Consider the following 25780-nt stretch of genomic DNA (forward strand, 5'->3'; position numbering starts at 1 on the left):
TTTATATCCAGGGTGACATTCACTATCGCTGTGCATATATAGGGCATTTGTTGGTTTTTATGTAACCTATATCTAAAAATGGGGTGTTGTCATCTGAATTTATCCTAGAAATAGATTTTACCATATACACATATGAATACATATATATTATACACACACACACAAACAAACACACATGCACACACACACACATTTCATGTGTATGTGTAATTCATTATTAATAGCTGGGTCTTTACAATTGTTCCTAGTTTCCTCGTTTTGGTTCTTTGAGCAGTTATATTACAAATAATCAGTTGGATTGTTACAAACATTTGAAATCAGACCACTGGTGACCTTGGTTAGTAACAGTAACAGAATACTCAGTCTATGAATGCTGTTATTCATTATGGATATTTAAAGATCAATTGAAATGTTTAAAAAAAAAAGGGGGGGGGACCCTGTGGAAGGAATAGACCCAGGAGGACATGGGATGAGGTGGTAAAGCATGATCTTTGGATGTTGAATCTCATAGTAGTGATAACAAGTGATTGAGACATTCGGCGGCAATTTGCTGTGCTTGAGAAGACATGTCAAGCCAAGAGAAATGATAGTTGTGGCCAGTGCCAGTGAGACGGTGCCATGCAGTGGGACTGACCCAAAGCCATGTGGTTGGGAAGTAAGCTTCTTACCACACAGCCACTCCTGCACCTCAAACTTTGGGAAATTGTTTTACATATTTAAACAAGGGGCTCCTAGAGGATTATTTATTTACCAAGATGACTGCCAATTGGGAAAAGATCAGGAATTGCTGTTCTATGCAGCTGGTTGACTTTTTTTTTTCATCTATAGTTTCAGCTCAGAGCTGCGGCCATGCTGATACACCACCGTTGTGTGTGATGCTTACAGCACTTAGGTTTCCCAAGCGGTCACCCATCTAAGTACTCACTAGGCTCGACATTGCTTAACTTCGGTGATCGGATGAGAACCGGTGCTCTCAATGTGATATGGTCGTTTTGACTTGGTCAAAATAGCAATGAAATTTCTCTCATATCATGCCCTAACATCTTTGGGGGGGAAAAAAAAACTGGATATTCCAGTTTTATGTATGCTATCTGGAATCAAACAAAAGTGGTGGGATGGTCACACTAGAACACTTTTTATCATAAGTCTGCTGGATTGGGGTGGCAATAGCGATAATAGACTGGTAGATGGGATAATCTAGTTCTAGATATACCAGAAAGTTTGAATAGCTTTGATCACAACTCTGTGGCTAAATAACAGTCTAAACAACATGAAAACAACTTGATATTCAGTGAGGCAGATGACATTTGCCAGACAGCATGACTTGAATGTTTTAATTTACAAGATAATCAAACCTTTGAAGTGGTTTTTAATATATCTGTAATATTCTATATTGGTTTATTGTGTTGGTGTGTATGTATTGTTATTGTTGATCAACAGGTGTAGGCATCATGTTGCTGTTTACTAACAGCTGTGTATGCACATGTGTGTGTGTGTGTGTGTGTGTGTGTGTGTGTGTGTGTGTGTGTGTGTGTAATATATGTATATGTATGTATAAATATATATATATATATATATATATATGTATGTGTGGGCATATGTGTATGTATATATATTTATACATAATCACATATGTATATATATATATATATATATCATCATCATCATCATCATCATCGTTTAACGTCCGCTTTCCATGCTAGCATGGGTTGGACGATTTAACTGAGGACTGGTGAAACTGGATGGCAACGCCAGGCTCCAGTCTGATTTGGCAGAGTTTCTACAGCTGGATGCCCTTCCTAACGCCAACCACTCAGAGAGTGTAGTGGGTGCTTTTACGTGTCACCCGCACGAAAACGGCCACGCTCGAAATGGTGTCTTTTATGTGCCACCCGCACAAGCCAGTCCAGGGGCACTGGCAACGATCTCGCTCAAAAATCCTATAGGAGCCAGTCAGGCATGTATATATATATAAATACATATACATACTCATATATGTATATATATATATATGTATGTACATGTGTGTATATATATATATATATATATATATATATATATATATATGTGTGTGTGTGTGTGTATGTATCTGTACATACACACACATGCATGTACAAACAGATGGTCTTATTCAAATGATGTTGAGAATTTGGTATACATCATGTCAATACTGGTTTTAAATTTTGGCACAAAGCCAGCAAGTTTCAGGGTGGGGCTAAGTCAATAATATCAGCCCCAGTGCTCAACTGCTATTTACTTTATTGACCCCAAAAGATAAAAGGCAAAATTGATCTCGGCCGAATTTGAACTCAGAACGTAAGGGTGGACGAAGTGTTGCTAAGCTTTTTGTGCAACTCATGTTCTTGTGTCATCTTTTATGTTTTATCTTTTACTTGTTTCAGTCATTGGACTATGGTCATACTGGGGCACCACCTTGAAGAATTTCAATCAAAGGAATTGATCCCACGACTTTTTTTGTTTTGTTTTTTAGGCTGGTATTTATTCTTTGCCCTCGTTTGCTGAACCACTAAACTATGGAGATGTAAATACACCTACATTGGTTGTCAAGCAATGGTGGGGACACAAACAAAGGCACATACAGACACACACACACACCACACATGACAGGCTTCTTTTAGTTTCCATCTATGAAATCCACTTGTGTGGCTTTGGTCAGCCTGAGGCTATAGAAGAAGACATTTTCCCAAAGTGCTACACACTGGGACTGAACCTGGAAGCATGTGGTTGGGAAGCAAGCTTCTTACCCACACAGCCATGCCGGTGCCTGTTAATATTAACCAACTGGCACTTGGTATCAATATACACCAGAAAAAGTAATGGATGAAAAGGGGAAGGCAAAAATCCTCTGGGACTTTGACTTCCAGACAGACAACGTGTTAGAGTACTGAAGGCCGGATATAGTAAACCTTTAGGAGGGAGAAACAAGAGTGCCTAATAATCGATGTGGCAGTGCCAGGAGATCAACATATTATCATGAAATAAAGAGGAAAGATTGATAAATATGGAGACCTGAGAATTGAGATTGCCAAGATGTGGTACCTGCGAGAAACAAACATAAAGGTTGTCACTGTTGTCATCAGAGCATTGGATTCAATATTACCCAACCTGAAGAAACATTTGGAAACTTTAGAAATACCCTACAATGTAGGTGTATTGCCAAAATTGGCATTACTTGGAACTGCACACGTATTACGTAAAATCTGAGGTCCTTATTGTGACTTGACAGACAGTGCAAACCCCCTCATAGACACAATATCTTCAACCAACAACATCAAGATATTGGATACTGTGCGAGATCTTAAATAATAATAATAATAATAATAATAATAATAAAAATAAAAAATAAAAAAATAAAAACAGAAACAATTCCTATCATAGTAGGTGCCTTAGGTATAATAAAGAAATATTCAGACGAAAACACCAGGACTAAAAATATATATAACATACAGAAAATTGCACTACTGGGCACTGCACACATCCTACGCAAAACACTTTCAATACAGTAAACATAAGAGCATCACAGCAAACCACAGCACATACCCAAGGCACACAGAGCTGCGCTCGGTAGTGAAGTGAAAGCACGTTATAAAAATAAAACTACTGAACAATAATAATAATAATAATAATAATAATAAAAAATTAAAAAATAAAAACAAGCAATTCCTATCATAGTAGGTGCCTTAGGTATAATAAAGAAATATTCAGACAAATACATAACGGAAACACCAGGACTTACAAATATATATAACATACAGAAAATTGCACTACTGGGCACTGCACACATCCTACGCAAAACACTTTCAATACAATAACCATAAGAGCATCACAGCAAACCACAGCACACACCCAAGGGGCGCAGAGCTGTGCTCGGTCGTGAAGTGAAAGCACGTTATAAAAATAAAACTACTGAATAATAATAATAATAATAATAATAATAATAATAATAATAATAATAATGATAATAATAATAATAATAATGGTTTTGAATTTTGGCCCAAAACCACCAGTCTTTGAGGAGATGGTGGTGGGGAGTTGATCACATTAACCCCAGTACTTCACTGATTCTTATTTTAAAGAATGAAAGGCAAAGTTGGCCTCAGCAGAATTTGAACTTGGAACCTAAAGGTAGATGAAATGCTGATAAGCATTTTGTCTGGCATGCTAATGGTTCTACCAGCTCATTGCCTCAGAAGCTGTAATAATAAAAATCTTCGTTATTTCAGCTATTGAAGATATTTATTACCACCATTTTATTTTTTTTCTTTAATGAGAAAACCATTTGGAATGTCAAAAGAGTTGTTAAATGAAAAAAAAAAAGAAAATTTAAAAAATATGTCACACATGTTTGTATGGGAAAAAAAAGAGAAAAAAAATTAATGAAACAAATTACTCACCCCTTTGCACTCAATCAGATAAAAGCAAAATAAAATAGTCTAATGAAGTTTTTAATGAATAAATTTGGTAAATTAGCATGGAAATGATTGCTAGTGAAAGGGGTTTTTTTTTGTTTTTTTGATGAAGTAATTTATTTGAACTCATTGCTGTGCAGAAGTTGTTGTTTAACCCCAGGTCAACTCTAACTGAGAAGATCTCTGATCAAAAGCATTCAGGCTGTAAAAATTCAATCATGTTTTGATTTTTTTTCTCCTTAAACACACTATATTCCAAACTATATTAACATGTCTTTCCCTTTGCTGGTGCGATTTGAGGTACATTTGGCAGTTTTTGCTAGCAAGTTGAGCAACCAGCTCTCGGCCCTGCAAATCTGTCTTTCCACCTCTTGCGGGGGTCTTCAAAAAAATGAACCAATCCAAAGCTATGGATTGGTGGAATTGTAATAATGTCAAATTAGCTGTTTTGTCATATTTGTTCTGTCTTTGTATTCTGAGTTCAAATCCTATCATGACTTCCAAGGGTGAGAGATTTCATCTCGTGTATCACCACTGCTTGACACCTTGAGTACTATTAGTGGAATTAATTCTGTTGCAAACATTCAAATTGGGTTTCTGATTTGAAGTGGTTAAGGTCAAGCAACTGACTAGCAAATCTGCGGTATTGAGCTGAATATTTGCTACAACAATATTTCTGCTGCAGCAACTCACTGCTGAATCTGTCTGAAATGTAATGGGTCAGTTTCAAAACATTGATGTCCAGGTCACAAAAGCAAAGTTTGAAGGAAATAAAAGTCATTTCCTTTGATTTATAGATAGAAGCTAATAAGAAATAATACTTACTGACCAAAGAAAAAATAAAAATAAAAATAAAAAACTTTAGTTACACAGTGTAATTAGAAACATGCAAATGCTTTTGTGCATCATTATGTCAAATGCAGTTATAGTGAATCACAATTAAAGAAAATCACAAATGACAGCTAAAATTAGCAAGGAAAGTCAAACTTATATGCTTCATTTTAGCAGCCAAAGTAAAATTTATGACCAAATTCCTTTCGTGATTAACTGGCACTGAAATTTTGCCGACATTTCAAAAGTGTTGCATGAAAGTTGTCAACATATTTTGGAAAAATATCCTCGTTTCAAACAAATATTTCTTCATCTGTTTATTGTAGCCTTTAGGCATAATAAAAAATATAAGAGAACTATTTACCACTGCCTCCAATCTCAATAAAAATGCCATTGGAGTTTCTGATTGCTGTATCTTGTCAAAACTGTTGCAAGTGAGATAAGCCCTGTTCATTTTGCAACAGCATGAGTGAAGTTAATTCCATCACAAATTATAACGGAACTGTTATGATTTATACAGAAGGTGAGACCTGTAGAGATTCCCAAGTGCTGTACACAGTGGATACACCAAATACATTTTGATTTATGTTGGTTGCACCACAGAACAATTAAATAAAAGGTTCAATGGGTATATTTATGATGTCAGGCACAATAACAGCAGTCCGATGGAACTTGCTGAACATTTTACATGAAATGGCTGTAAATGTGAGGAACACCTTAAAGTACACATTCCCAGCAAATATTCTGACTCCACTGCTCTTTTAGTCCTCAAAACACGAGAATAAATATATTTGTGAATTACTAATGTCATGCCATGGAAAAATGAACAAAATGACATGAAAATTTCATCACATTTACACAAACACTTTTTGACTCTTGTTTTCTTTCCTGCTTTTTCCTTTCTTTTTTTTTTTTGTTTTGTTACCAGTTTGTGAAAAATGTGGAAACTGATGACGTCGTTTTGTCTAGAAAGGAATGCAGGATATTCCAGTAAAAATTTTGAATTTCTGTATACTCTTTTACTCTTTTACTTGTTTCAATCATTTGACTTTGGCCATGCTGGAGCACCGCCTTTAGTCGAGCAAATCGACCCCGGGACTTATTCCTTGTAAGCCTAGTACTTATTCTATCGGTCTCTTTTTTGCTGAACTGCTAAGTGACGGGGACGTAAACACATCAGCATCGGTTGTCAAGCGATGTTGGGGGGACAAACACAGACACACATACATATATATGTATACATATATATGACGGGCTTCTTTCAGTTTCTGTCTACCAAATCCACTCACAAGGCTTTGGTCGGCCCGAGGCTATAGTAGAAGACACTTTCCCAAGGTGCCACACAGTGGGACTGAACCCGGAACCATGCGGTTGGTAAGCAAGCTACTTACCACACAGCTACTCCTGTGTCTGTCTTTGTTTCAATTTTCATTTTGAGCCTGAAGAAGAGAGAAAATATGGTATCAAAATATTGTTCAGTTCAGTAAATAGAGCCAGTCTCTATTTATTAGAAAATATACTGCGCTCTTATTGTTGTCCTCACTGTTAGAGTATGGGATAAAATATCTTGCTGTATTTAAAAAAAAGGCAGGAAGCTGGCAGGACCATTGGCATATGTTATGTCTCAATGCTACTGCTATCTAGCACCTTTGGATGATCTCTACTCAACTGCTACACAACTGCTACTCAACACTCCTACCACGGCCAGACCACCTCTATTTATATGTCTTGGGAGATCCTACTTCTTCGCCTGGGGGGGCGTCGACACAATAGCATACCAGACAAAATAGTTAGTGGCATTTCATCCATCTTTATGTTCTGAGTTCAAATTCTGCTGAAGTCAATTTTGCCTTTCATTCTTTCTGGGATGGATAAAATAAATAAGTACCAGTTGGACACTAGGATTGATGCAATCTAATAACCTCCTCCCCTGAAGTTGCTGGCCCTGGGCCAAACTTTGAAACCACTATTATTTCACCTTCATGCCTCACATCTTGAGTACTTCAATTTCGAGGTCTTTGTACTTTGACAATTTCTCCACTTCTTCTTGGACAATATTTTGGTCAAAAGAGACTGTGAAGCACTACGTTTGATGACATTGGTTAATCTCTCTCTCTCTCTTCGGAATTATTAATATTTTGGATAGGTAGAACCATCAGATAGTTGCCTTGTTCCGTTTGTTCTGGCTCTTTCATGCTCTCAACTCAAATGTTCTGCAGAGTTCAGTTTTTATCTTTCATCCTTCTGGCTTAATATAATCATATAATCACCCAACACCTTCTCTTCCAAAATTCTAGCCTTGTGTCTGTTTATAAAAAATTATCATTGTCATCATCGTCATTGTTGTTCTCATCGTCGTCATCATCATCGTCATTTTTATCATTGTCATCATCTTCATCATCATCATCATCATCTTCATCATCATCATCATCATCATCATCATCGTCATTGTTACCATTGTCATCATCATCATCATCATCATGATGTCATCATTGCCATTGTCATCATCATCATCATCATCATCATGTCATCATTGCCATTATCATCGTCATCATCATGTCATCATTGTCATCGTCATCGTCTTCATCATCATTGTTATGATTCAGAAGTTTTTATTTTTTCATTTGTTGTATAATGGTAGTGGGTGTGGTTAGGTTGCCCGTGCGACTAAGCAATGAAATACTCATTAAGGGCAGTGGAACGGCAGAGCTGGGTAGAGTGGCAAACAAAAATACTTTGCATTATTTGGTTTCATGTTCCAAATCAAATAGTAATGCAGTTGACTTTGTCATTCATCCTCCAATGACTGGTGTGTGTATGTATGTGTGTGCGTGCGTATGGGGGGGGGTGTCAGTATAATAAGTAGCAGACAAGAGGAGAATCTGTATTATAGACAGAATGCTCCCCCTAATTTGTAACCTGTGTTATTAAACCGTTCTTATCACATAGCACTTGAAGAGCAATGTGAGATTGTAGAGGGAAATGGCTGTTCTTCACTTAATTTGCTAAATGATGGGTATCTGGTGACTTTGGTGTCTCTCAATTTTCAGGACATATGGGGATTTGTGGTATGCCCTAGATGGTGATTCTCTTTTTCAGCCCTGTTCATTATATATTCTCTTATTTTTTAAAATTTATTATTTTACTTGTTCCAGTCATTTGACTGCGGCCATGCTGGGGCACTGACTTGAAGGGTTTTTAGTTGAACAAATCGACTTCCGTACTTATTTTTTGTGTGTTAAGCCTAGTACTTATTCTCTTGGTCTCTTTTGCCAAGCCACTAAATTAAGGGGATGTAAACACACCAACACTGGTTTTCAAGCAGTAATGGGGGGGGGGGGGCAAACAAGGACTATAGGCTATAGTGTCTTCTAATAAAGACAAAGGCTATGGTAGAAGACACTTACCCTAGGTGCCATGCAATGGGACTGAACCTGGAACCATGTGGTTGAGAAACAAGCTTCTGACCACACAGCCAATTCTATTTACTCTATCTCATATTTCGTTTTTGGATTTGGTTTGCAAGATTTTTTAATAAAAATAAGAAATTAGTGGAAATTTTACCGGTGAGTGTGTTAAATTTTAAGGCACAATAAGAAATGGACTCTCCCCAGACACAACAGTCTATCTCATATGTTTTCCATTTTTCTTCATTAAATGTAAACCCTCTCTTCTTCACTATTTTGCAACTCCTCTTTGTTATTTCCTGCATTTACCATTCTTGTGGCAAATAAAAGAACTGATTATTATCACTATTATGCACATTCTGTGTCAAATCCCATGGAATTCTTCTTCTCTGAGAAGTTTTATATTATTTCTTTGGGTAGAAAAGACATTTGAGGTAGGGGGTAGCATGATATATATAGGCAAAGATATATATATATATAGTCACTACTTATATTATTGTTCTGTGTGTGCATGTGTATCTTGATGCCATCATCTCTTGACACAATTCAATGGGAAAAGGCTGGTTTCCAAGCTGGTTCATTGGTTGGTTGGTTAACTGGTTGGTGGTTGCTAGAGGGAGATATATTTATTTTTTGTTTTTTCTCATTTATGTATTTATTTTTTGTCCTACATTCTTATGTTATGCTCCTTGTAGATTGGTTCATACCATTGAACAATTCAGTGTATTTAAGATCCTTCTCCACCCTCTTCCTGCCATCATCATGTGCTACTTCATTACATCACAGTTATGTGGCAGGCGGTGTTGCTGTTAACGAGCTGGCAAGGGTGGGGCACATGGCAAGAAGTAATGCTATCTCTCGTAACACAAACTTGCAAAAGTGTCAGTTTCAGCCTGTCCTTCCGTGGTTGGCTGAAGCCAGTTTTATTCCTTTCGCTCCACTTCATCTTGCTTCTAATTATCTTGCAGGAAGGTATGAATGCTCTCATGGCATATCTGTCATTTGATTCTTTCCCATCCAACACAGCCTGACAATCAAAGGCCGCTGTTTTCAGTGACTAGATCAACCTGTGACTGGGCTTTTTTTTTTCCCCTATAACCCCTTGTGAGTATTCAAGCCTGCTAATCAGGCTTGCATCATGTATGTCCATGAATTCATGTGGGACACAAGACTGTGTCCTGTCTCAGAGTTGGCATGTGCAATGCCATCTTGCACATCTGAAGAGAAATTTGTCCTCAAGTTGGAGTCAGCATCCTCAAGTGATGTAGCCTAGACAAAAAGTTTGTGTGCGTGTGTAGAATTAGTAAAGAAGTTCCAGATATGGAGAAAAAAAAGCCTGGAATCAAAGGACCTCAAAGTGAATTTAGCAAAGACTGGAAATAATACAGTACCCCGCCAGAGATGTTTAAGACTAGCCATCCATGGGAACTTCTGTATGCTGTTGACTTAGCTCTCTTAGTTGGATGTATTGAAAATTTAGAGAAGCTTTTTGAAATATTAAAAAGTAACATATTGAATTATTGGAGGTTATTTAATAATCGTAACAGTTGTATAACACTTTGTTATACATGGTATTATAAGGAGGTTTTTAAGATAATTTAGGTTCCAACATCAAAATGTGTTTAAAGAAAAAAATTTTACTGTCATGATTGTTTTTTTCTTCTTTTTTTTTCTCAGCACATAAATATTTCTAATTTGCTTTTTAATTTTCCTTTTGAATATATTAAGACCTCCATATCAAATATTTCTGCTATAGTAAAGAATGTACAAACATTTGATATTGTGAGCATAACATTAATTAATCAAGAGTCTATATCTGTATCAAAGAGGTAAACATTATATAATATTACAACTCAGAAAGCAATTCCTTTATTTATTTTATTTTTAGTTATTTGGTTGTTTTACTATCAGCATTTTCTTTTTTTTTTTTTTCATGAAGTTCTTTGGAAAGTCTGCTAAGCTATTTAAAGCAGAAATAGATTTGAAAATTTAATATTTGATAATATTATTAATGAGTTAAAATATATGTGACAATATATGAAAATTGATTCTGTATCATTAAATAAAATATGAAATTATGGAAGCATTCAATAATAGATATTAATATTCACAATTATATAATATGAACATTATATAATGTTTATGGTTGTAATACAAATTGATAAATATTTTAAATAAAGACCAATAGTTGTTTATTGCCATATTAGAAAATTAAGACGGACAGATGTGTTTATTCTGATAGAATATTAAGTTAGATATTGCAGTTTATCTTCTACTTAAAGGCAATGACAGACCAGAAGAGGGAACAAAAAAAAATAAAACAAGAAAAGAAAAAAATATATGCAGAGATTCATTTAGGAAGGGTTTATTTGCAGATTGTCATGTGATTAGCTTGTCTTTCTTGTAGACTAATGAGTAAATTTTTCTGGAAACAAAAGAAGGGATTGCAACTGTGTAACTTACAACAACTTTGTCACCATCATTGTTGTCAGCATCATCATCATCAACATCTCTCTTTAGGAACCTGTGTTATTGAAGAAGCGAGTGGTTGTGAATGGGAGCAAGATAGCGCAAATTAGTGGTTACAGAAGCTGAGGACATACATGTAAGGAGTTACAAGAATGCGAATGGCGTAAACGGTGACAGCTAAATAAAACCCATACCTCACTTTTGCTGGCTGGCTGATGATTTTATGATTTTTTCCATCTCTTTTTCTGTTTCATATTTTTGATTTTTCATAGGCAAAGAAGGAAAGAATAGGAAAATGTTATGCAGGTATAGGGCAGGAGCCAGGAAAGAGTGGGTGTGTGTGGTGGCAGCGCTGTTTCTATTGACATTAAAGCACCACATGCTTAGATTACTTAGTAACAGCACCATTTTACTCATTATTGATTTCCCATTGACTTTCTCCCTTCCTCTGAATGAAACACAACAGAGTTCCACTATTTTTCTTATTGTAGTCTAACAAAACACTGTTGATAAATTAGAATTTGAATAGGTTTTGATGAAGGTCTTGAGAAGCTTGCCAAGATGGATTCAGATAGTGGAAGTAAAGAAGAAAAACGGGCAAAGAAAAACAGACAACTCTGGAACATAAAGGAACTAGTGGTACAATTATCAATTAGCTTTATGACATATTTGCAGTGCAGTGAAACATCAGTCAAATCTCCCTCAAATCACACCTTGTTATCTTAGAAAAGTAGAAGGCCATACTGTGTATGTGTATGCACGCGTATGCGTGTTTATATGAATATATATATATTCTTTACTTGTTTCAGTCATGCTGGAGCACTGCCTTAAAGGGTTATTAATCAAAGAAATTGACCCCAGGAATTATTCTTTGTAAGTCTAGTACTTATTCTATCAGTCTATTTTGCTGAACCACTAAGTGATGGGGGACATAAACATACTAGTATTGGTTGTCAAGTGATGGCAGAGGAACAAATACACACACACACAAACACACACACACACACACACACACACACACACACACACACACACACACACACACACACACACAAGAAGATAAGAAAATAGAGAGATAATTATTTATTGATTACAAAACTATAGGGGTGACGGACTCTAATAAAATAAGTTTTTTAAAATTTTTATTTTTATTACTAAAATATTCTATTTTTTTCTGCTTACCCATTCTTATATAGTATCTGATTCTATCTATATTAAACACTTTTGAATTTAATAAACTTTCAAGCGTAGTCATATATAATAATAATAATAATAATAATAATAATAATAAATATTAATTAACCCTAGCATTAAGTTCTTCCACCTTTTAAGTTACTTAACTAGTTAAGTACTTACTAAGTATAACAAATCTTTTAGAATGTATTTCACCTACAATTAATTACTAATATTATTTACATACATTTGCTCCGTATTTCATTCTGTTTATGTTTCTAGTTACATAAACAAGCTATCACTTGATTACACAATAACATACTATACCTTATGTTATTAAGCTATTTTATTTTATTTTAGGCTATTTGCATTTTCATCTCTATAGTACTTAATTATATTATATAACACACCCAAAAGAATGCACCTTTAACTATTGTCATTATTTTCATTGTCTGCACATTTAATCCTTAATTATAAGCTATTTTATGGATCCCCCCCACCTTATTTTTAATTTAATTTATACTTTATTTTTGTTTTTTAATTTTTTAATTTCTATTTTATTCACTTACCTTATCAGTTTACTAATACTAATTTACACATTGCTTATCCATAACGTTAGTATCGGTGCATAATACATTGTAATATATTGCAATTATACTCATGTACCTTCTTTAGCAATTTATTTTATTTAACACCCTAGAATGATGTATTGTTCTATTCTTACTTTTATTATAACTCCAATAAATATACTACCTTCCTTCCCTTTGTAAGGTTTATGCCATGTTCTTTATATATATATATTTCATCAGTTAAATTGTATATCTTTAGCCAACTCTGATGAGGTTCGACTTTTAAATTTAAATGGTTTTATTTATGGTAATTAATTTATAAAGGTCTGGAATCGAAACAGCTGTCAGAGATGATGTCAAATTTTTTAATTGATAAATAATTATTAATTATCTCTCTATTTTCTTATATTCTTAAAATATATATAAACCATGGTTTATCTAGTTACCTTACAGTTGAATATTAATTGTAATATTCAACACTTTTTAAATAGGTAACTACCCAGAATTTTCATTGGATTTTATTATTCCTTATTGAGGTAACCTTATACGACGGGCTTCTTTCAGTTTCTGTCTACCAAATCCACTCACAAGGCTTTGGTTAGTCCTAGGCTATAGTAGAAGACACTTGCCCAAGGTGCCACACAGTGGGACTGAACCCAGAACCATGTGGTTGGGAAGCAAGCTTATATATACATATAATTTACTCCAATGAAGGAAAAATATGTAATGACCAGTATTTATATCTTGTCTTCTGTTTCACTCTGTGTAAAAACCAGCATAACTGGAGCACAACCATGGATTTATAATATAGAATGGTGATGAATTTTAACCTTGGACCCTGCCACAAGAATACTTGGAATTCTTTACTAATCTAAACAATATTGTTGGCCTGGTTTACTAACAGAGAGCTTATGAAATATTTTGCTCTGTTTTATATATATATATATATGTATATCATCATCAATATCAAGATGAAAGGAAAGATAGGAGAAAAATAAGAATAAAAAGTAAAAGAAAACATTTTTCGTTATGATATGTGAATAGAAGAAATTCTAACAAAATATCTTTTTACCCTCATCTACTTCTTACCTGTATGAATTTACCATTATGATCAGAAGAAACATTATGTGTACACATAAGTGGTTTTAAAGAATGACTGTCTCTTGCAGAAATTGTTCTTAAATCACTAAGTTCTTTCATAGATAAATGCCAGCATTGAATATTTACAGAGATGACAGAAATATTTGGTTGCTACAGCATTAACTTTACCCACATTGTTACTGTTGCGATCGTTCGATTGATACGAAGAAAAAAAATAGATAAAATAAGAATAAAAACGATGATCAATAATTCAAAATGATATTTTAATAGCTTTCAAGCATTGTCTAATAAAATGGAGTTATTGATTTGGGTAGCAGTTTTATAAAGTGCAGAGAAGAAAAATAACATCCCTTTAGTATGCTTCATTTACCATAAGGAAACAGCAATAAGTACCTATGAAGATTTAGCTAATAAGGGAGCCACTCTGCGTACTTATTTGTCCTGCTAGAAATAACAGTCAAACCCTCTTTCAATTCAGTCACCTTGTTATTTATTGTCATTGGCTTTATCTCATACTCTTTTTACTCTTTTATTTGTTTCAGTCTTTTGACTGCGGCCATGCTGGAGCACCGCCTTTAGTCGAGCAAATCGACCCCAGGACTTATTCTTTAGAAACCTAGTACTTATTCTATCGGCCTCTTTCTGCCGAACCGCTAAGTTACGGGGATGTAAGCACACCAGCATCGGTTGTCAAGCGATGTTGGGGGGGACAAACACAGACACACAAACGCACACACACGTACACACATATATACATATATACGACGGGCTTCTTTCAGTTTCCGTCTACCAAATCCACTCACAAGGCTTTGGTCGGCCCGAGGCTATAGTAGAAGACACTTGCCCAAGATGCCACGCAGTAGGACTGAACCCCGGACCAATTTAGTTTTTTCTTTACTGAATGCTTCCTTTTTGGTGATGATGTTGACGACTCTGTAGACCAATTCTTGCATAAAAGAGTCGATGGCATTGACTGCATGGCAATGTTGGTGGATGATTTCTGTTGAGCCTTTCTCTCCTGTTAATTGATTTCTTCGTTTTCTCTTCTGGTAGCTTCGAAGTTTTTGATTCCGATGATGACGGAACACCGCCACTTGGTATTGGTACAGTCTCAGGTTCAATTCCAGTGGCTTTCAGTGTTGGTCTTTGAGTTGGTCTTTGAATCTTCGAAGAGGGTCAACCCTGTGGTCTTTTCCTTGAAGTGAGCTCATTGAATAAAACTTGGTGTTGGAACCTTGACCCTTCCATTCTTGCTACACGTCCTGACCATTGAAGGTGTTCATAATCAGCAATTCGATAAATAAAGATAAATAAATAAAAAAAGAAGACATTGGATTTATTAAAAGACATGATGGTCATGGACAGAATATCTTTGATCATGGGGTTTCCTCAATCAGCCATGACATAGAAGTTTAGACCAGGGGTTTTCAAACTGTGGTCCGCGGACTACAGAGGGTCCGTGGACAGCAAATACTTTTTGGGCAATTTGATTTTATATATGTTTTTTAATCAAAATCTTTTAATTGACAATAAACCTATTTGTTAAATACTGTTAAATAATTAAATGTAAAAATATATGTTATTTTAAGCAAATATTTATGTATAAATTTCATAAGCATTTATAAGGGGGTCCCTAAGGTAAAGCCTGAAATATAAAGGGGTCCACAAGTCAAAAAGTTTGAAAACCCCTGGTTTAGACAATTGTTAGGCAAGGCAGTGGGAGAGTCTCCTTGTGGTCTATTGACCTGCCAGAAATAGCAGTTAAATCTCCCTCAAAACAACCTCACTGTCTTAATAGTAATTGTTTCTAACATTGGCACAAAAGTAAACAATTTGTGGTAAAGGAATTAGTTAATTAAATTGATTCCATTACTTGATTGGTAGTTTATTTTATTGATCTTTATTATTTTATAAATAAAATGAAGAGCAAAGTTGACCTAGGTGAGGTTTGAACTCAGACCTGGAAGAAATACTGCAAAGCTTTTCCTCTGATATCCTATTGAGTCCTTCAATCTGTCATCCTGGGACAAGTGTCTTCTGTTATAGCCTGTGGCCAACCAAAGCCTTGTGAGTGGATTGCATAGATGGAAACTGAAAGAATCCTGTTGTATGAATGCAGACACACACATATCCATACATATACAAACACATATAGACGGTCACCTGCCATTGATAGAGTTTTCCTAGTCACTACTAATAAAATGCTGCCACTTCTAAAAGATTTAGTCAGCAGATGACTGTGTAACAGTTAGTAATTCTCATCACCATGACTCACTTGTTCACTCACCCATAAAACTAAAATCACTGTTGCAACACACACTCTTCTATTGATTGTAGTTTAAATTTCTTTAAATATCTCTCTCTACCCCTACCCTCTCTCCCTCCTCCCTTCTACCTCCAGCCCCCTCTACCTCCAGCCCCCTCTACCTCCAACCCCCTCTCATATGTGTGTGTATACCTGTATGCATATATGTAATGTATCTGATAACATGTATGAATATATATATAACTACTCTATGTGCATATGTATATATGTATATATATATCTATATATATCTTTTTGGTGTATGTATGTATATATACAGCTGTGTGTGTGTATAGATATAGACTTGATATATATATGTGTATATATATATGTTATGTTTGTGCATATATATATATCTATCTATATATACATATATATATATATATATATATATATATATATATATATGTATATAAATGTATATATGTACATGTATATATGTACATGTATATGTATGTATGTATGTGTATATATATGTATATAAATATATATGTACATGTATATATATATGTGTGTGTGTGTGTGTATATATATATATATATATATATAGGTGCAGGCATGGAAGTGTGGTAATAAGCTTGCTTCCCAACCACATGGTTCCAGGTTCAGTCACACAGCGTGGCACCTTGGGCAAGTGTCTTCTACTATAGCCTCGGGCCGACCAAAGCCTTGTGAGTACATGTGGTAGACGGAAACTGAAAGAAGCCAATTGTATATATATATATATATATATATATATGCATATGTGGGTACAGGACATCATGAAATGTGTACAACAAAAAAAAATACGTGTGCAACAAAAAAGTATGAACCAAACTCTGCCAAATCAGATTGGAGCCTGGTGCAGCCATTTGGTTCGCCAGTCCTCTGTCAAATCGTCCAAGCCATGCTAGCATGGAAAGTGGACGTTAAACGATGATGAACGATGATGATGATATATATATATGTATATGTATAGGCATACACACAGTTGCATGCATACACACAGGTACACTCACATTTAATATATTGACAAGAGTTTAGGTAAAGTTCTAGTGATTGATCAGTCACTGTTCACTCTCCACTTCTACAAACACACATCTCTCACCAATGCAGACAGACAGAAGCTGTTATTTCACTCTCGTCTGTTTTTTTTTCTTTTCCTTTTTCTTTTTCCTGCAATGTAATATAATCACTAGAATTCAAAGAGACTGTTAATACTTTTAATACTTGGAGTTGGCAAAAGTCAATAAAGTAAAAGTAAAATGTAGTGAATCAAATATATAAGTATGCGGCTAACAAGCCTGCTTCACAGATGCCATTGTGGTGGGCTCAATCCTGCTGTGCAGCTCGTCTGGAAATGTATCAGTCTTTGTAGCCCAGGGTTTGAGTGAAATTTCATTGGTAGAAACTCTACAGTGGCTTGCTTTGTGCATGCTGTACTGATTCAGGCATGGATGCACACACACATATACATACTGAATTAAAAATGGGTGAGGTGAAGATGAACGGTTGTCAGTTATGTGATAGTTGAGGACATAGTGAATGGTTAACAAAGGCAGGGGTTTTCAAACTTTTTGACTTGCGAACCCCTTTACATTTCAGGCTTTACTTTATAAACGCTTATGAAATTCATACATAAATATTTGCTTAAAATAACATATAGTTTTACATTTATTTATTTAACAGTATTTAACAAATAGGTTTATTGTCAATTAAAAGATTTCGATTAAAAAACATATATAAAATCAAATTGCCCATAAAAAGTATTTGCTGTTCACGGACCCCCTGTCTTGTCCTTGCGAACCCCCTGTGGTCTGTGGACCACAGTTTGAAAACCCCTGAACAAAGGTATTGGGGTGGTTGACTGTAAATAGAAATAGTAATAAGGTGATGAGAATGAGGGGTGGTTGTGGATGTCAGTAGAAGTGGATTGGGAGCTGTGGAGAGGAAGTGATGACTGGCTGCACAGAAAATGAAGGACAGCAGAATAATATAGATGATAGGGGACAAATGAGAGGTAGGGAGTTGTAGAAAGGTAATAGTTGTAAGAGTGCGGGAGTGAGTGAGAGACATAAAGGGATAGGAGTAGAGGGGGTAAGAAGAACCCTGGTTGAATACAGTAAGCAGTGAGCAAATGTAGTGGGCAATTGATGGTGGATGTGAGATGAGGTTAAGAACGAGATATGAGTATCCATGGGAAGTGGCTCCTGGTAGAGAGGGTGGTGATTGACAGCATAGAAAGAGTAGTTAAATGGAAAATCGGTGGTGGATAATGTTAAAATGAAGGTTGAATGTGCAGAGGAAGTGGTTGTGGCAAAAGAGAGAAATAATTGGTAACCAAGAAAGAATGATCAATGAAAATTAATCCTGTATTGTCCCATAGCTTCAAGATTTCAAATGATGTGACTGTTTATCTTTAGAATGACATTGCAGGGTAGGTGTGAGGGGCTGGATATGGTCAGTTTGAATGCTAAAGGGTTGAGGATGTTAGCCCAAAATGTTGGGGTAAACAAGAAAACTAGACCATAGACTTATGCTTGAGAAGTTTGTTTCATAATCATGTGCTTTAACCTGAAATTTAGGGTTTAACATATGCTCCCTCTTTGTTTTATATTCAAGGAGCTTGGCGTGTTTGTTAGTGGAGGTCAGGCAAGAACTATGTCAAAGCTTCCTCATTGGTCCATTTCATTTCATCTTTTCATTGCTCTCTCTCTGTGTCTCTGTTTGTCTCCCATCTTTGTGTTAATTTTGAATATTGGTAAAAAGTAATGGAGGGAGGTGTGTGTGTGTGTGTGTGTGTGTGTGTGTGTGTGTGTGTGTGGTTTACTTATTCCTATAACAACCAAGCTAGTTCTTGTACAAGAAAAGAAAGAAAGAAAGAAACTGTGTCAGTATGTGGGTGGCGGTGGGGTAGGAAGGAGAACAGTGTGCAATAATTGAAAATGTTGAGATAGATAGATAGAGAGAGAGATGGGTGGTTGTGCATAGTTCTATGCACAGCGACCCTTCTCTATCTCTTTCCTCTCCTGTGAATATTATTACAGAGTGAACAAGAATTAGGGATTTCTAGAACGTTTTTGGTGAGAGAGAAAGAGGCCATGGAATAGCTTATGATTATTACAGAGTCACGAGTAATTGGCACTTATAGAATGAAGAGGAGAAAGTGATGGGGGTAGAAAAAGATATTGTTGATGGTGTTGCCGTTGTTGTTATTTTACTGAACAGAGCCAATTGGTATTAGGGATTCCTGGAACTTTGACAGGGGTGGGTGGGGCAGGCCAGGCGAAAACTACCTTAACTAAGGCAGCTGATACTTCTGAAAGCATTCTTAGTGAAAATATATGAAAAGTAATATCTTAGTGACAAATGGGGGCAAGAACGTTTTTTCCCCCTAATATCATAGATGGAATGTGTTTATGTTTGTAAATATATGCATGTGTGTGTGAGTGTGTTTGGGAGAATGTATGTTTGTAAAAACATAATCTCTCTCTCTCTCTCTCACTCGTCCTTGCTCCCTCTCTTTCAAACACAGATATGCTTATACATACATACATACAAAAATATGATACATTTTTCTTTCTCTATGTATGTATGTATGTATGTATGCATGTGTTTGAGAGAGAGGAAGTAAGAAAGAAAGAAAGAGAGAGAGAGAGAGAGTGTGTGTGTATGTGTGTGTGTGTGTATTTTGAGATAGATAAAGTGAATGGTACTTTTAAGAAACTAGATCAAAACGGTTCTAAGCGCAGCAGGACAGACAATTCTAGCTGTTGTTGTTGATATTGGCTGCTGCTGCTGTTGTTGTTGCTGTTGTTGGTTGCTGTTGTTTGTGCTGTTTAATGTTTAACCCTAACTCAGCCCTCATAGAGTCGAGCCATGATCAAAGATGTTTCAACTGTGAGGAGTTGCATATCCTGTCTTTTATTCAAGCGTAGCATGTCTTGGACTACATTACCCCAATGTGTCTGTCTTTTTTCGTAATTTTCAAAGACAGTAAGATGTGACATGAGGGAAATTCTGGGGCTTTTCACTTTTATTTTAATGAATTTTCCCATGGATCCCAGGTGTTTGAAAGGTTTGTATTCTCAATGAATTCCAGACTCAGCTCACAGACCTCAGTGCTACCTTCATTCATTTCCCCTTTCTTTGGACCCCAGTTTTGAGAGCTTCTGATGTAGAGGCTGCCTCCTTGGCTTCAATTTCAGTAGAGGCGAAACTTTTTGCAGGACATTTGCATAAAAATCTGACTGGCCCCTCTCATATTTGTATACAGTAATAAAGAGCTACAACAAGCTATGTTTGTCTATATAGGTGCAGGCATGACTGTGTGGTAAGAAGCTTACTTCTCAGCCACATGGTTCTGGGTTCAGTCCCACTGCATAGCACTTTGGGCAAGTGCCTTCTATTATAGCCTCAGGTCAACCAAAGCCTTGTGAGTGGATTTGGTAGACAGAAACTGAAGGTGGTGAGCTTAGCGGTATTTCGTGTGTGAGTTCAAATTCTGCTGAGGTTGACTTTGCCTGTCATCCTTTCGGGGGTCGATTAAATAAGTACCAGTTATGCACTGGGGTCGATATAATCGACTTAATCTGTTTATCCCCTCTGTGTGTAGCCCCTTGTGGGCAGTAAAGAAATAGGAAACTGAAAGAAGCTTGTTGCATATGTGCGTGCGCGCGTGTGTAGATATATATATATCTTTGTGTCTGTGGTTGTCTCCCACCACTGCTTGACAACTAGTGTTGGTGTGTTTATGTCCCTGTAACTTAGCGGTTCAGCAAAAAGTGACTGATAGAATAAGTACCAGACCTTAAAAAAAAAAATTAAAAAAAAAAATCTTGGGGCCGATTTGTGTGACTGAAATCTTTCAAGGTGGTGCCCCAGCATGGCTGCAGTCAGATGACTGAAACAAGCAAAAGATAAAAAGATAAAAGATAATGTTCTAGAATCTGATATTAGGAAGAATTCACTTTCACCAAAGACTTCATTTTAAGTAAATCAATTATGAATAAACCAAATAGTGCTATAATTAATGTTTTGAGCATTTTAAAGTTAATTAGAAACAATTATGGCATACCTCCCCCATCAGTGATAGAAAAGATAATGAAAAGCAACAGTGTTAGTCTGTGACTAATATTATTTTCTTTAAGATAATTTAAGCAAGTATGGAAGACAATTCTAGATATGTTTTGGTCCTTGGCTTCTCGTCTTGTAAAAAGTAGTGATAGGAGAATGAGTAAATATACCTTTTACTTGTTTCAGTCATTAGACTGCGGCCATGCTGGGGCACCACCTCGAAGAATTTTAGTCAAATGAATTGACCCCAGTACTTCTTTTTTTTAAAGGCTGGTACTTATTCTATTGATCTCTTTTGCTGAACTGCTAGTTAAAGGGATGTAAACACACCAACACTGGTTGTCAAGTACTAGTGGGGAACAAACACACAAACACATCTACACACACACACTTATATATACGACAGGCTTCTTTCAGTTTCCATCGACTAAATCCACTCATAAGGCTTTGCTTGGCCTGAGGCTATAGTAAAGACACTTGCCCAAGGTACTATGTAGTGAGATTGAACCTGGAACCATGTGGTTTGGAACCAAGCTTCTTATCACACAGCCACACCTGTGCTTTATGTGAAGAAATGTTTTTTGTTTTCAAAGAGGGAGAAGAGCATATATCTTATTGCATACAATTCTTTTATTAATATTCTTTATTATTATCGTAATAGATGGTATTATTTCATCCTTATTTGAAATCTTCAGTATAACACAACATGGTTTAGATTGAATAAGCTTTGTTTGCTAAAATACCTTTGGAATAATTTGGAGGTGAAATTAGAAATCCTTGATGAATCTGGCCTTTCTGTTTTTGTATTCAAAGGTGAAATCAAAGATGCTGGGTCTTTTATGTGTGTGCATGTCATCATCATCATCGTCATTTAGCACCCGCTTTCCATGCTAGCATGGGTTAGACCAGGGGTTTTCAAACTGTGGTCTGCAGACCACAGGGGGTCCACAAGGACAAGACAGGGGGTCCGTGGACAGCAAATACTTTTTATGGGCAATTTGATTTTATATATGTTTTTTAATCGAAATCTTTTAATTGACAATAAAACTATTTGTTAAATACTGTTAAATAAATAAATGTAAAAATATATGTTATTTTAAGCAAATATTTATGTATAAATTTCATACGCATTTATAAGGGGGTCCCTAAGGTAAAGCCTGAAATATAAAGGGGTCCACAAGTCAAAAAGTTTGAAAACCCCTGGGTTAGACGATTTGACTGAGGACTGGCGAACCAGATGGCTGCACCAGACTCCAATCTGATCTGGCAGAGTTTCTACAGCAGGATGCCCTTTCTAACGCCAACCACTCCGAGAGTGTAGTGGGTGCTAAATGAACTCAACCGACTTCCTGTCCTCAGAATTACTGGCCTTGTGTCAGAATTAGGAACGATTACCAGCGTCATTTTTTTTTGTTTAGCTATCATAGAAGACATCATGTTGGCTTAATCAGCTGTGCAGCTTTTGTTATCTGATTCCAACCTTGGCCATGAAGAGCAGCTTATGGGAGGGATTAACTGTACAATCCTGCTGAGCCAGAATGGAACTGGATTGGTTTAGATTGAGCAAGCTTTGTTCACTTACAGATAAATAAATAAATGAATAACTAACACTGTCCTCATGACTGTGTTTAGTGTTAGGCTTGAGAAGCTGGTTTATTTGCGTAAAAACTGAAGAGGCCAACTGTTATTGTGGTGGTGATGATGATGATGATGATGGTGGTGGTGGTGATGGTGATGATGGTGGTGGTGATGGTGATGATGATGATGATGATGGTGGTGGTGGTGGTGGTGATGATGATGGTGGTGGTGATGGTGATGATGATGATGATGATGGTGGTGGTGGTGATGGTGATGATGATGGTGGTGGTGGTGGTGGTGGTGGTGGTAGTGGTGGTGGTGGTGGTGATGATGATGGTGGTGGTGGTGATGGTGATGATGACGATGATGGTGGTGGTGGTGATGGTGATATTAATGATTGTTGATGGCAGAGATGTGGTAACAATGAAATGAATGCCATAACAACAGTAGCAATGGTAAGTGAATGTAATGCGAGTGATGATGATGATGATGATGATGATGATGATGATGCTGATGGTAGTAGTAGCAGTGATGATGATAATAATTCATCACTGGTGCAGAATTGTGATAGTGATGGGGGGGCTGGGACGAATGGCAAGCAAGTACACCAGTGAGAGAATCTGATGATGGTGGTGGTGGTGGTGGTGGTGGTAATAACAATGATAATGTTGATAATTCAAGACAAGAACAGAAATGTGATAGTGATGGGGGTGGATGATGAAGAAGTACACCAGTGAGAATTTGTTGATGACGATGACGGTGATGGTGGTGGTGGTGGTGGTGGTGGTGGTGGTGGTGGTAATGATGGCAACCCGAAGAAAGGGTGATAGCGAATGAGGCGAACAAAGATAAACAGCAACAAAATGACAATTTGATGATGATGATGATGATGGGGGGGGGGAAGGAGAAGGAGGAAGATGACAATAACCATTGTTGGCAACAGAGGAAAGATGATAGCCAGGAGGTAGAATGGTGGTGGTGGTGGTGGTGGTGGTGGTTGATGTTGTTGGCAACAGCAGGAAGGTGATAGTGGAGGAAGTATGTGCAAGCAACAACACTAACAATGACAACAACAACAACGGTGCTGATGGTGGTGGGGGATGGGTGTTGTTGGCAACAGGAAGGTGAGAGATGGGTATTGACAACAAATAGCAACAACAACAACAACAACGACGAAGATGCTGCCGATGATGATGATGATGATGATGATGCTAACGATTGATGGCAATTGCAAAAGAGCGAGAGTGACAGGGGTGTACAGTTACAATAAGAACAACAACAACAATGATGCTGATGACGATGGTAGTGTGGTGGTGGTGTTAACAATGACGTGATGGTGATGTTGCTATTAGTGATGATGATGATGATGATGGTGGTGGTTTTGTTACTGATTTTGTTGCTGTCAACAGTTATGATGCTTTTGGTGCTATGATTGTAATAGTTTTGTGTTTGGAGATGCTGGTTTTGTTACTGTTGATGATGATGATGATGATAATTGATGGTTACAGCAGGTGTGTGATAGTAATGCAGTTGACGATGAAAACAGTAATCATGATATTTGTGATGATGATATTAATAATAGTGATGATATAAAAAACAGCTTTTTTCTCTTTTTATATTCTATATTCTACTTATCTATATTCCGTATTCCACATTTGATATTCTGCTGTCCTATATTCCACATTCCACTGTCCTATATTCCACATTCCACTGTCCTATTTTCCATATTTCACTTTTCTATATCCCATATTCCACATTTTATGTTCCTCTGTCCTATATTCCATATTCCACATTTTTCTATATCCCATATTCCACATCTGATGTTCTGCTGTCTGTTATCCCATATTCCACTGTCCTATATTCCATATACCACTTTTTTCTATATTCCATATTCCACATTTAATATTCCTCTGTCTTATATTCCATATTCCACATCTGATATTCTGCTGTCCGTTATCCCATATTCCACTGTCCTATATTCCATATTTGATCTTCTGCTGTGCTATATTCCATATTTCTATATTCCAAATTCCACCATTCTTATGTTACGATGAAAGGTCATTTACGCCAACCACTCCAAGAGTGTAGTGGGTGCTTTTACGTGCCACCGGCATGAAGGCTATTTCTTATATTTAATTTTTTATGTTATGATTTTATTTACTCCATGTACCCACATGGAGATTAACACATACTTTAAGAAATTATTATTTTTTATATTCTATCGTTTATGTTATGATTTTATTTACTTCATGCACCCAGACCTTGTGGACACCCTGTATATTTCATTCTAATAGAACATCTACGTTAAAGCGGGGATAAATATTACCTCTCGGTATTAATACTACCTCTGTCACTAAATTATATGTTATAGAAATGTTCTGCTGTAGTTGTTGACTTGCTTGGATGTTTAAAACTGACTTTGCCTTGTAGCTTGCAAGAACTGTGTGGGGTGGAGAATGCTGCAACAACAATAAACTGTGATCCTAGTTCTAGGTTGTGTTTCATTTTGAGTATTTAGGTTTCATGGTGTAGGTGGTCTTGTACTGCGGTTTATGTGCAACCTGTGATGATATGAAATGAAGTGTGTTTATTTTGTGTTGTTTATAGTTTCTTGTAATGATTTATGGTAGATAGCTTGAAGCAGGGTGGAGCAAGACCAGCAGAATGGATCTAGTAATATATTGTTTGTACGTTTGTGTTGGTTCTTTGTAGTGGCTAAATTGTGATACCTGTGTGTGTGCGTTTCTGTGGTTATTCTATTTGCTGCATATAGTGTGTATGTGTGTGTTGACAAATGTGATACCTGTACCTGACTTGTGTCGTCTGCCTTTGTGAGTGTTTTCGTTGTTAATGAGTCGTTGT

The 25780-nt window shown here is 36.4% G+C and overlaps 1 protein-coding gene and 1 pseudogene across 2 annotated transcripts in view; one reads left to right on the plus strand and one right to left on the minus strand.

Moving 5' to 3' along the window:
* The window catches only part of LOC106881685 (uncharacterized), a 580809-nt gene that overhangs the window by 245100 nt on the left and 309929 nt on the right, over positions 1-25780 (plus strand). The gene's annotated exons all lie outside the window — the stretch shown is intronic.
* Positions 877-995, minus strand: LOC128250941 (5S ribosomal RNA; annotated as a pseudogene).

The sequence above is a fragment of the Octopus bimaculoides genome, chromosome 26 (assembly GCF_046866305.1).
Source record: "Octopus bimaculoides isolate indiv1 chromosome 26, ASM4686630v1, whole genome shotgun sequence".
Taxonomy (NCBI): Eukaryota; Metazoa; Mollusca; class Cephalopoda; order Octopoda; family Octopodidae; genus Octopus; species Octopus bimaculoides.